Source organism: Saccostrea cucullata, unplaced genomic scaffold, assembly GCF_032062105.1.
Source record: "Saccostrea cucullata isolate Sc308-1 unplaced genomic scaffold, CSIRO_AGI_Scuc_v1 ctg8814, whole genome shotgun sequence".
Taxonomy (NCBI): domain Eukaryota; kingdom Metazoa; phylum Mollusca; class Bivalvia; order Ostreida; family Ostreidae; genus Saccostrea; species Saccostrea cuccullata.
Genome location: NW_026925629.1, coordinates 1 through 12165, shown reverse-complemented (window position 1 = coordinate 12165; position 12165 = coordinate 1). Strand labels below are relative to the sequence as shown.

The 12165-nt window shown below is 33.7% G+C and overlaps 1 pseudogene; it reads left to right on the top strand.

Moving 5' to 3' along the window:
* Positions 1-374: 374 nt before the first annotated feature.
* On the top strand, positions 375-12128 carry LOC134269389 (uncharacterized; annotated as a pseudogene).
* The last annotated feature ends 37 nt before the right edge of the window (positions 12129-12165 follow it).

Below are 12165 nucleotides of genomic sequence, written 5' to 3'. Positions count from 1 at the left end.
CATATTAAGTTTGTTTCTCTCAACTGCCAAGTTCGTAGTTTCTGATTTATTATGTTCTATCGTCATAGTTCGCTCCGGGATTTGAGGGGTATATATAAGTACATGCATGTTTACCAGAGTTGAAGAGACCATAAATCTTGATGGAAGTACGATGCTGTCATAAAGTAAACATTGGAAGTGGTTGATGTTACTTTATAATTGGATTTCAATTATGCTGAAGTGTTGAAAAGTTGCGTTTTAAATTATACGTCCCGGGATTATATACTAAAATTTTATTTTAAAAAACCTGTTACATACAGACACAGATTGCAATAAGCGTGTTATACTTTGAGTCTGAGTTTGCAAAAATTTTTAGAAAGGACATTCATAGCAACATGAGTTCCGAAGAACATCGTCGTGCGAGTAAAGTAACGTTTGATTTGCGACAGAATAAAACCCGTACAGTGTTTCCGAACACGTCATTATCAGGAGGAAAACATGGCGCTCAGACTTCAAATCGAAGACATAGTGAATTCTTATCCATCTCGGGTCCGCTAAACAAGAAGTCGGATGGCCGCCGGCATAGTGAAGTATACCATACAAAACGCAGGCCGAGTGATGTTTTAAGAGAAACTCCTCAAAGCTATCATGTGCCAACAACGCATCAAAGTTCGCTTATCGAACACGATCGTCGATTAAACAGAATGCTTAAAGACAGGAGATACAGCGATGAAAAGCTCTATCTCCTAGATGTGGTATCGTGCGGAAAAAGTTTGCGAACTAAATCTATTATGGCGGTCGTGTCGCTTCAGAAACATGGTAATGTCACGGCTGTGTTCTATAATAAGTATGGAATATTGTCTTCTTCAGCCAACCGTGCCCGATTCCAGGTCACTTCCGGTCCCAAGAGGTTCTCGGAAGGGGATGTACTGGAAGCACAGAGCCTCCAACAGTCTGGTCTAATAGGTCAAAGAAGCCACCTCAGCAAATTCAAGAATGTGGCCAAAGTAGCAGCATTCAGGTAAGGATTATGAAGCAAAGGGAACATGCTGGAGTACATGATAATTAGATTTTCTGGATTTTAACATTAGTCAAAATTTTCAGAATCTCTTGGTGACGGAGGCTGAAAACCTTAAAAAAAAATAATACGGCGTCATATCATTGTTCACTTGTATGATTGTGGATGTATATATTCATTTAGATTTGTTCAAAGGTAAAATTCTATAATGAAGGAAGATATTGTTTTATAATTGAAAATTTAGTTCTATACAATGGCTCTTGCAAAAGGATCCACAGATAGTTCTATATTAGAATTAAAATTTATTTTTTTTACGAATTTAATGATAAATGTACTGTTCAAATTGACTTGATTATTTTTATTGAACAGAGATACTGCCCAGTTGCTCAGGTAACTCATGCACCATGGAGAAAATCCTGCTTCATGTTTATACTATATTTTGCTTTCAGGTTTTCTGACAAAAAAAAACCTTCAGATCGTCAGTTTTTATTAAATACATGTATATGTACAAAGCTGGTATTCACTTAGTTGCTCGAATCCCAATAACAGTAGGACGTTTCGGAAAATAATTCCCATTTTTTCTCAAAAAGCGCCTAGTACATGTGTACTAAGTTTATAAGCAATTGTAATCCGTGTTTGTTGTAATCCAACGAAGATGAATATTTCGGAAAATTCTTCTTTGTTACATTTACTAGTACAATGTATCTTTTCCCCAAATGTTCAGCACAAGTTTGGGTAATAATAGACAAAACGGATTGATATACATTAAATTTATAATTATATGCGACTCTAAAATAGACTTACTTTAAATTTTTTAAATTAAAAATATTGTGGATGATATTATGTATTTGATAGTCCATGTATACGGTTTGATTATTGGGTAAATTATGCCTATCGAATTAACAAATTGTAACAAGAATTGACATTAGAATAAAAGTATTTTTATTTGTTTATAAAGGTCAATGTACTCACGTTTTTAACTTAGTTATTTTATTTAGATCATGGCAAACAGGCATGTACTGAACAGTACAATAGTTTTCTTTCTTCCTGTCAACCAAAAACATACTTCTCAGAATAGAAAGCTTTTCCCCAGTAGTGTGAAGTATATACATTAAGGAGGGATTCCTCTCTCTTAGTGATTTACTTTATCTAGCAGCAAGAACGTTAACCCGCTAGGGGAAAGAGGTATAGAAAAATAGAGCTTCTTTACTGTTATGCCCCTCAAAAACTGTATCAAATATTGCGTTAACGCTTATAATTTCAATAGCGACTTGTTGCTAAAATGTGAACAAAATAAGCATACTAGTATTTTGGGGGACAGAATTGTACAATAAAAAAATTTGAAGAATATAAATAGAAATATATTCCATGTAAACTAAGAGTTATCTCTCTTATTAGAATATAAATGAACATTAAAATGCATATATAATAGAACAGTACCGGGTACTTATTTATGAATTCAGGTATAAACATCAACTTTCTGGTGCAAAATTATTTTTCTGTGGTTAGATAATTTAATCTGAAAAATCAAACTGCTTGTCTTCGAATACATTTTAGCCATAAACAGCAAAATACGCACATGTAATGCACACAAGCACTGGCGAGATCGATCTTTTATTCCCAGCATCTAATTGTTTTCATTTTCTTTGTAATTGTCTTCTAATCCAATATACGTGTATTAAAAATAAACTTAACAAAAATATTGTTTATTCTCTTAAATTGTCATTCTAGTGAAAGATTGAGAGGTAGGAGAATATCCGAAGTTGATGCCAAACTGACCATGGATATCAAAGGTCAAGGGCGCCGAGGGACTGTCCATGGCAACCAGCTGCATGGCGATGGAACACGAAGGGTTGAGGAACCCTTCGGAAAACACCGGCTAAGCACACTTCTAGCTGCCACACTCAAAGCAAAAGAGGAGGAAAAACAGGTAATGAAAACCTTATAACACGAACAATGATATCTAATGGATTTTTTTAAATGTAGTATAGAGTTCAGCATTGCAATAAAGGTAAATTATTAAAGTAAACTGCGTGAATTTGATGGTACTCTTTTAAGCCCTTTTTACTCCATGTATATATTGCAGAAAATGCTACGGAAGTTACAGACGGTTAGTAGAGCAGTGGGGCGTATGTGTGCTTTACAGAGGCTCATTCTTCAACGGAAGTATGTATTTAAAAAGTATTGCAAATTTATTTTATATGTAGCATGTACAATATTCTGTGGATTGTTATTTGAAACAATTTAGTGTCATTTAGTGTTAATATGATTCAGCACTTTTCTGAATGTTTATCTTAAATATGATTTACGAAATATTTAGTAATGATTTAATCATAAAAATTTTGATTTGTCAGACGTTGCTTTCTATCAAAAGTGTTTAAATAAACTGATAATTTACCTTTAAGCTGTTTTATTCTATTGTCTTATTAGTGCTACCGACACGGTGTATCAGTCACAGTTAAAGGAAATCGGTAGTTCTCCTGTGAACGAGAAAAACACATACGGAGCCAATAGAATTGACGTGTCTTATTTCAAAGCTAATCGTCAGGTACATTACGTCATGATTAAAGATTGTGTCATCATTATTTTTCAAAAATACTAAACTTTAGCATTTATATCTAGTATCAAAAATACACAGTGATGGAGCGCATGTAGTGAAATATCTGTTTATTACATAAAAAAAAGCTTGACACATTCAAAGATGCATGTCTTTTTTTTCACCATTTCAAAATAGAAACCATGCTTGATTTTCTCTAGATGCGAATGTCCCAGCGAGGACTACAGATTCTGTCCAAACCCCCAGACCAGAGAACCAGAGATGACATTCGATATGTAAGTTAAAAAAGAAAATGTTCTTCTTTATGGCGAGAAAATTAATTGAATGCCTTAATAAACGCATTTAATCAATGGCTGAAGAATGAAATGACACATTGTATATTTAAATTTTTCAATTACATGAAGATTAGTTTCAGTTTGTAAATCACTATTCAACTTTTAGAATTGCCTCTGTGAAAATACCTTTAATATTTCTCGATCTCTTCCCCAAACCAATAAAACGTACAGATTGAAAAAGCCACGTATATACCAATGTTTTAGTCAGCCCACTAGCCAAAAACTACAAAGTTTTACTTTAACGCAGGAATGAATCACAATTTTTTGGTCTATTTGCCTGTTTGTCTGCTAAAACATTAAGTAAACTTTATTGAAATTCTCATGGGTACTAATTGCCCCCCTTATTAACAGACTTCATTTTGTATTCATATGAAGCAGAATTAGTCCACAATATATGTATTGACAACGTATTGTCAATTAATTAACAATGATTATTTCCATTCTTATGGCTATATTATATACCCCGGTGAGCTTGAAATAAAACATACCACAGATTCCGAGAGATCTGTTTCATATTTAGATATTTTGCTTGAAAAGGACGTTGATAAAGCTTTATAACAAACGAGATGACTTTAACATTTAAAATTTCAACTTCCATTACGTATGCAACAATATTATACCTTCATCACCTGCATACGGAGTTTGTATCGTTCAGTTGATTCGATAAGCAAGAGCATGCTCTACATATGTACAATTCTTAAAACGAGGTAAGTTATTGACGAAAAAGTTGCTAAAACAAGAATATCCGCAGTCTTGTTTAAAATTTATCATTGAGTCAAATGCTGACTTGACATTTTTCATACTTATTGTTAGAGCATTATTTTCACGCTGAATTGTCGACGGATTTTCCTGTTATTTCCCGATCATGACAAGCAGATCACGGCGGGTGAAACTTTGTATATATCAATCTTAAACCTTATCCATAACGTTTCAAGGATTGGTGCTAAGGCTTTCATACATCTCAAATGTATTTTGACCTTGATATTTGACGTACTTTTGTAAAGCTTAACTTTGGCTATAAGTTTTGGACAAGTAATCTTTTATAGATCTTTTATCTTTCATACGTGTTTTTCTTGTGACAAGAACTTTCTTTTGGTACCAACGAATTTTGCTTTTGATATTACACTTGAAGTTTCACCTACTTCAAAAAAAACGTTGGCCATTTTATGAATGCTTGATTCAAGTTTAACTTGCATCTGAGATGCCATGAGTTGCCATATGGGGACAGCAGTGTTTCACAATCACATCTTCTTTATGCAGGCGACCAATGCCCTCCGGAATGTGAAATACATAGCAGAATTTCCCCTGCGGATCCAAGAGGCGTTGGCTCGTGTAGGGTTTGTAGAATGTTACGATGCCAAACGCTTTATCGTGAAGGAAGGCGGAGCTCCCGAGAACGCTTATATTGTTCTCTATGGCTCAAGTAAGTCAAAACACGTCATTTTATGGGACTATAATATTTATAAAGGATACAAATTAGCATGAAGAATTGTATAGATTTGATAATTCGTGTTGCATGTTTTCAAAGGAAGAAAGAAATATCTTGTTTTGATATACGAATGGACCTTTCCAAGAAAATTCTAACTTGTGATACATGTCTGCTGAATTTGTTCTACATGTGGTTATAAGACAACGTTGTTATATGTTATAGTTGTAACCGCTATATTGGATGATCACAAGCTATCGGCCACATCAATAGATGTATTAATTAAACGAGGACAGCCCTTTGGGGTGAGTGATTTGTTATTACTCAGTTGCATTGTTTATTTTTTATTTTAAAACAAGATTTCTGTGTTGCTCTATTTTTGCATTTTATTTGATTACTGAGTTCATGTATAGTAAGAAATTGACAAAGCCACTATTCTGTACGATTAAATAGTTTGGTACAATATCACATCCTATTAATGAAACTAAGGTAATGTTTAATATTTAGCACTCAGTGCGCATGTGCTCACACAAAAAAGTTCAAATAATTTATTTCATTACATTGCTTTTTGGTTAAAAAAAGAAGAAGCCAGGAATGATGATGCATAATTTCAAATAGTTTAGTATTTTACTGGGATGGGATGTGTTTTTTCTTCGAATTCATCACCCAAACTTTGTCATTAGTTTATTTCTAACCCCAACCCCCATTTTCCACGCAGGGGACATTATGGTACTTGCTTTGTGACTATGGTAAATTTGTTCTCGTACCCGTTGTCTGTCTGCCACAATTTTTTTTGTCAAGTTTCGAAACGTTTGAATGAAATACTCGTTCAACTTTAGTATAATGTTGTCTAATGATCTAATGAAATGCCAACACGATGATTCTAGTTCATTTCTAATGGACCTAGATTTTGTGGATTCAAATCTATAGCTTGTCGTTTATAATCACTGATTTGGACTGAGGCTCATCTCACGCACTATAGCTTTTATGTTTTAATTATCACATTCTTGAGATTCTTAATGAGCTTGTTACAGCTTTTGTGGTTTGCACTACGAAGTGAACACAGTGGCATTTTGTATAAGAGCAAACACGGTGAAATTTAAATTTTGCAATAAATATTGTATCTTCTTTAAAATATTTTTTGAGACTTGCAAAATTTTATGATGTATATATGAAATACCGAAATAGAAAAATAAAAACTTTAATCTATAATACCAGAAGTCAGCAGGGTGTTTTCAAAGTGACTGGAACCATTTTGTTTCTTTTGAAAATTATTGTACATATTAACAGAAAAAGATAAAAATGCCAAATTTTAAATTATATTTAATCATAAAGCCATATGTTCTAAATCTTTTAATTAGGAAATAGGAGTTTTCAAAAACAAACCTAGAGGGGGATCCAATATAACCAATGAATACACAGAGGTCTTGAGGATACCTGCGGAGGTAACATTTTTTTAAATTGTTCAGGTTAATTTTGTTTTCGTCAACTTAAAGCTGACATGAACTCTTAAAAAGTCATAATCTTTCATCTTTGTACGACTTACTACATTCCTGTACGCCTTTGTCCGCCATATTTCTTCGATTCCGCCATATTTAATTAAAAATTTTTGGTCACCTGTACCTGCTATATATAACCTTGTACGATTGCTTCACTTGAGTGATTTTCTAGCCTGACTGTCGACATGTACGCATCTCCGATGACAAAGTTTCAAGAAGTCCATAAGGTGACCAAATACATGTTTGAAAAGTAAAAATTCAACAAAAAATAGAACTATACCGAGAGTTATATTATTTTTGAATGCATTTGCTGCAATATAGAAAATAAACTAACACGGAATACATACATGTACATCAAACACCCATGCAGGTCGAGAAAACGCGTCAAACGCAGTGATAAAAGCATTTACCTGACTACTGCTATCGTTGCAGGGATGTGCACATGTCGAAAGAATTATCCTATTTTACTTTTATTGAAAAATGCATCTCAGAAGTCATGTAATCCATTGCTAACTCAACAGTAAAGGATGCTTGGACACACGTGGCCCATGCCGATCATTTTATTTGGTCAGGGAAAATATCAAAGGTTGAAAGCTCAGTGGGGTTGATTGAAAAAAAAAAATGCAAGTAATTTTTTCAAAAACAAACATTACTGTTGTCTGTACATGTTGTAAATAAAATTTACGATTAAGTACATGGTTTAACTTCATCAAATTCATAAAAAAAAAGCAGGCATTATTACGAATCATTCACTTTTTGAAGATATTGAAGGGGGGTGTTGTAATAAAACATGCATAACACTCTCATAAAAATAATGTAAGAAAAACGTCTGAAACAGATTGGATTTCTTTATGATCAATTATTATCAAATAAATACTGTGTATTGGCTTTATTAGACATAATATAATTTGATTTAAAGTTATTTATAATTTTATGCACTATGAAAGAAAAAGTGAGCAAGTCCACATACCCCACGCTCCCCCAAAAGTCGAAGTGCCAGAAATTCCCAGAAAAAATAAAGGAATCATAATTTCCTTGTAATATGCACATCGATACACATTGTGTCCTAAATATCTGCAAAGTTTGACGAAATTGTGTACAGCGGTTTATGAGGAGTTGCGCTGAAAAACTGCTCACCTCTATATTCAAGATATGGCCAAAATCTAAATGTAAAAGTGCAGAAATTCCCGAAAAATAAAGAATTCGGAATTTCCTGGTGATGTGCAAATCTACACACACATTGTCTCCTATAAATATGGGTCAAAAACATTATACCTCACGCGTGGGGTACAATAAACGAGTTGATTCTTTGGTACAATGATAATGAAAATAGAATTTAATGTGAATTAAATTTCTAGACATAAAAAATTATTGATTATTAGAAAAAGCATATAGGAAGAGAGAGTAAACTCCTCGTGAGAATTCCACATTCTACCTAAAACTAGCTTTTTAAAAATTCTCTTGTCTGTTGTCCAAGTTCGACATACGTTTGAGAAGGTATTCGAGAAAGTTCCCAATGTTCCCATTCCTGTGATTTATATTTCACGTTTATTATATCCCCCGCCTGAAAAGTGGGAGGTAATCGTTATGTCCGTTCGTCTGTCTGTTACGCTTTGGGATACCCATCTCTTATCCGCAAATCCTCTTACACCACTTAGAGAAATTTAATGAAACTTTCAAAGAATCTTAATTTTATTACATATTACCATTATGCACCTCCTATTTTGTTTTTGGTCTGACACGTATGGGGTTTGCGAAATATGGACTTTGCCATTATAACCATATGGGAGGCAGGGGGTATCATTTAGTGAGTTCATTGCTCATAATACATATACGTTTAGTTTCTCTTTCAATTTGGGCGTTTGTGTTAATTTCCTGTCTAAAGTAAAATTATTATTCAATTTATGAAGTTTCGACATCCCGCCTGAAAAAAATCCTTGATCTGTCCTAAGGCATAATAAATGGTACAGCACAAAGTGCGTAGGATTTTATACCTATCATTGCCCCAACGGGTGGTTACAGACAGAAAGAGAGAGAGAGAGTTCAATATACAAAAGAATAAATAATAATTATCCGTATTCAACCAGTGTCAAGTATCCCTACCCTAATTTTTAAAATTATCTCCCAAATTCACCTACAGAAATTATTTATATATAAATATATAAAAAAAAAATACCTAGACTATCAGGCAGGGGTACTGAAATCTCGAAATACTTCCTGTAACAACATAATCATAAAACAGTTACATTCCTCAAAATGCACATACTTGGTGGTCGGAGTGACACATTTTAAAAAAATCTCAAAACTGAATTCGGCAGAAATGTCTGTCTTCCAAGAATGTTTAAATAACGGTCATGTCAATTATTTTTATATGCCCCCCCCCCCCCCCCGTCCAAAAAATCAAATGCCTAAATGTCAATCTGAACAGGGGATGGCCTTTCTCCGTGTGTGTATGTGTTAAAGAATGTATAGATGTACACATAAAAAATTGTATTCTGGTTAATTGCTTTTAAGATTTGAAGTAAATTATAGCCGTACATCAAATTACTTTGTTTAGATTTGAGATTAGTACTAAAATAATCAGTTATAATTGACAAATGAATTTTGCGACGCAAACCAACTGCAGACTATACACATTACTTTGTATAGAATGTATATTAGAACTACATGTAGATAAACAATTCACAATATAGCTTATGAACATCAGTTATAATACCCCCCCCCCCCCTTTCAGCCGCGCAAATACCAAATAACTTCTCTTTCCACTTGTGATAATTTCCCTGACCAAAATCTGATCAGCACGGACTAAGTGTATCGACGTGCTAGTGTGTACGGAGTAATGACAGTGTGTTTACTATTGAGTTTTTATGGAGTTTATTTCTTTTTTGTGATGCATATTTCAATAAATGGAATTCAGGGTGTATTTCACTTGACTTATGCACATCTTCGAACCGATGCAGTAGCCTTATTACCAGGTATGGGTACGTTTACAGCGTTCGAGGCGTTTTCTCGATATGCATCAATTCAATTGCATAGGACCTGCAAATCAAAGACGTTGATTGTTTTGTTCCATTCAAATGATAGAATTTCAAAATGTGTTTGCAAATTTTACTGCTTTTTATTTCAAGTTTATTCTGCATAAATTGGCGCACTGTAAAAATACGTACTCATGCATCTAAATTTCTCTTCCAAACTTGCATTTTTTTTCTTTTGATTCAAATCAATAATCATTCAAAGATACGATTATAATGTTGTTTATTTTGTTTTTGAAATGTCTTGATCACCTCATGTGTTCTCATATGCTTTACCATCGGAGATGTGCACAAGTCGATACCCAATTCAAAAAATCATTCAAGTGTAACGAGCGCATTGGGGTATACATCGTTACAATGAGACAAGGTATCTGAAAGAAATATGGCGGAATACGGCTATAGTTGGTATGAAACAAGTCGTACATAGATGAAAATGTTGCGTTTTTAAGAATTCATGTCAGCTTTAAAAAGAACAAACTTGAAACTCAACTTGAACATTATAAAAAGCTTACTTTTTTACTTTAAGTTTTGGACATCAATAAAAAAAGCCTTGAAACTCAATGACTCGTACATTGAAGCTTACAAAAAATTCTACAAGATAGAATAATTGATTTTAGGACTACAAGAAGATTTTTATGGGTGGAGTTCAAATTGACCCCGAGAGTGACCCGTACCTCAGGTAAGTTTGATGAATTACTGTATACTGTCCTAGAAAACAATTACAATTGTCGGTAACCCACAGGTGATGTACATCAAATTTCTCTTATCATGTTTGAGGGAGCTCGTGGGCCTTAAGTTGTGATTTGCAACGATGTCCTAAGCGATTCCCTACACCTCAAATATTTTTTAAGTCAGTAACATTACCCAGGAAAGATAACTCTAAAATGATATCTGCTAAGAGAGATAACTCTAAAAGATGGCCAAGAATTAGATTACATCACTGTTTCCTTAAATAGTAATAACATAGATATTTTAAAAATCTCCCTAGAAGTTATTTTTTTATCAACATCCGCCTTCATATACTTAAAGATTATTGAATTTCATTTTGCTATCCATTTAATGGAAGCAAGTTTTCATAATTTAAATTTTTTGTATAAAGTTCAGTTTCTTGAAACTGGCCTCTGAAATCTTTAAAAGAAGAGCCAGGAAAATATTTTGTGACATATTTTCAGTAAGTATTGATTAATAATTGAAAACATCTAAATTTATGTTTACAAATTTTCATGCTTTCGCATGGCATTTGTATTCTATAAAGTTTTATAATAACGACAATTTCATATTCATTTTAGACGAAATGTTATACTAACAAGAGATAGCAATAAATCCGACTGGATATACATTGTAAAAGAGGTAAGCAAAAGTCAAAGAATGTGTCAATTACCGGTATATGGAATAAAACATTAGTTTAAGCGTATTTCTGTATGTGCAAGTTTTAAGCAATTATTTATCTGCTCACATTTTAGGGATCTTTAAGGGTTTTAAAGAGACTGGAGAAAGTGAAACCAATCGTGAACAAACGTTCAGGAGAATATAGACTGGATGCCCATCCCAGTGGGTATTTTTCGTTTCTTAGTCAAAACCAGGACTTTAATCGTTATATAAATTACCATGACATCGACCTTCCACCCCCTCTGCAAATGGAGGATGGCTCGGGGGATGAATTTGATGGTCCTTATTCTAGTCCGGGGACTCCAAGGTATAAAAAGTCCCAAGCACTGACAGACAGACTAAATACAGTCTTACGGCCACACACAACGGGAAGGATGATTATCACTCCCGGAAGTGAAAGAGATACTGACCAATCACCAAGGTCGGCTGTCAGTGAAAGTCCCGCGGCAAGGAGTCAAAAGGTTACTGTTTGAGTCATACGTATGGGAAATCATTCATTATTAATGTTTTGTTTATTTGAAAGAAAAAGCTTTCTTGAATTACTTTGTTCAAAAAAAGAATAAAATCCTATTTGGGTCTATGTTCTTTATAGAGTCTGACCCCTAGCTCCAACAAAGGACAAAGCGAATCTCCTACCCTTTCTAGCATCACAGAGGGAGAAAGTAAGTCTCTCATACATTTACACAGAAATTAAAGAAAGAAAATGAAAAAAAAAATCAATTAGAACTACAGATATAATCTAATTGATCTAACATGGAATAATCATAATGCATTTGTAGTTGCTCCAGATGGAAAGAAAAGAATTGGGTTAAAGACACTTTTTACGGATCTTGATACAGGTGCGAAATCGGTAGGTTCACATTTACGATATAAATGTTACTGTCTGTCACTACGTACTGTTCCATTTTTTTCTTCAAAGTGAAAAGTTCT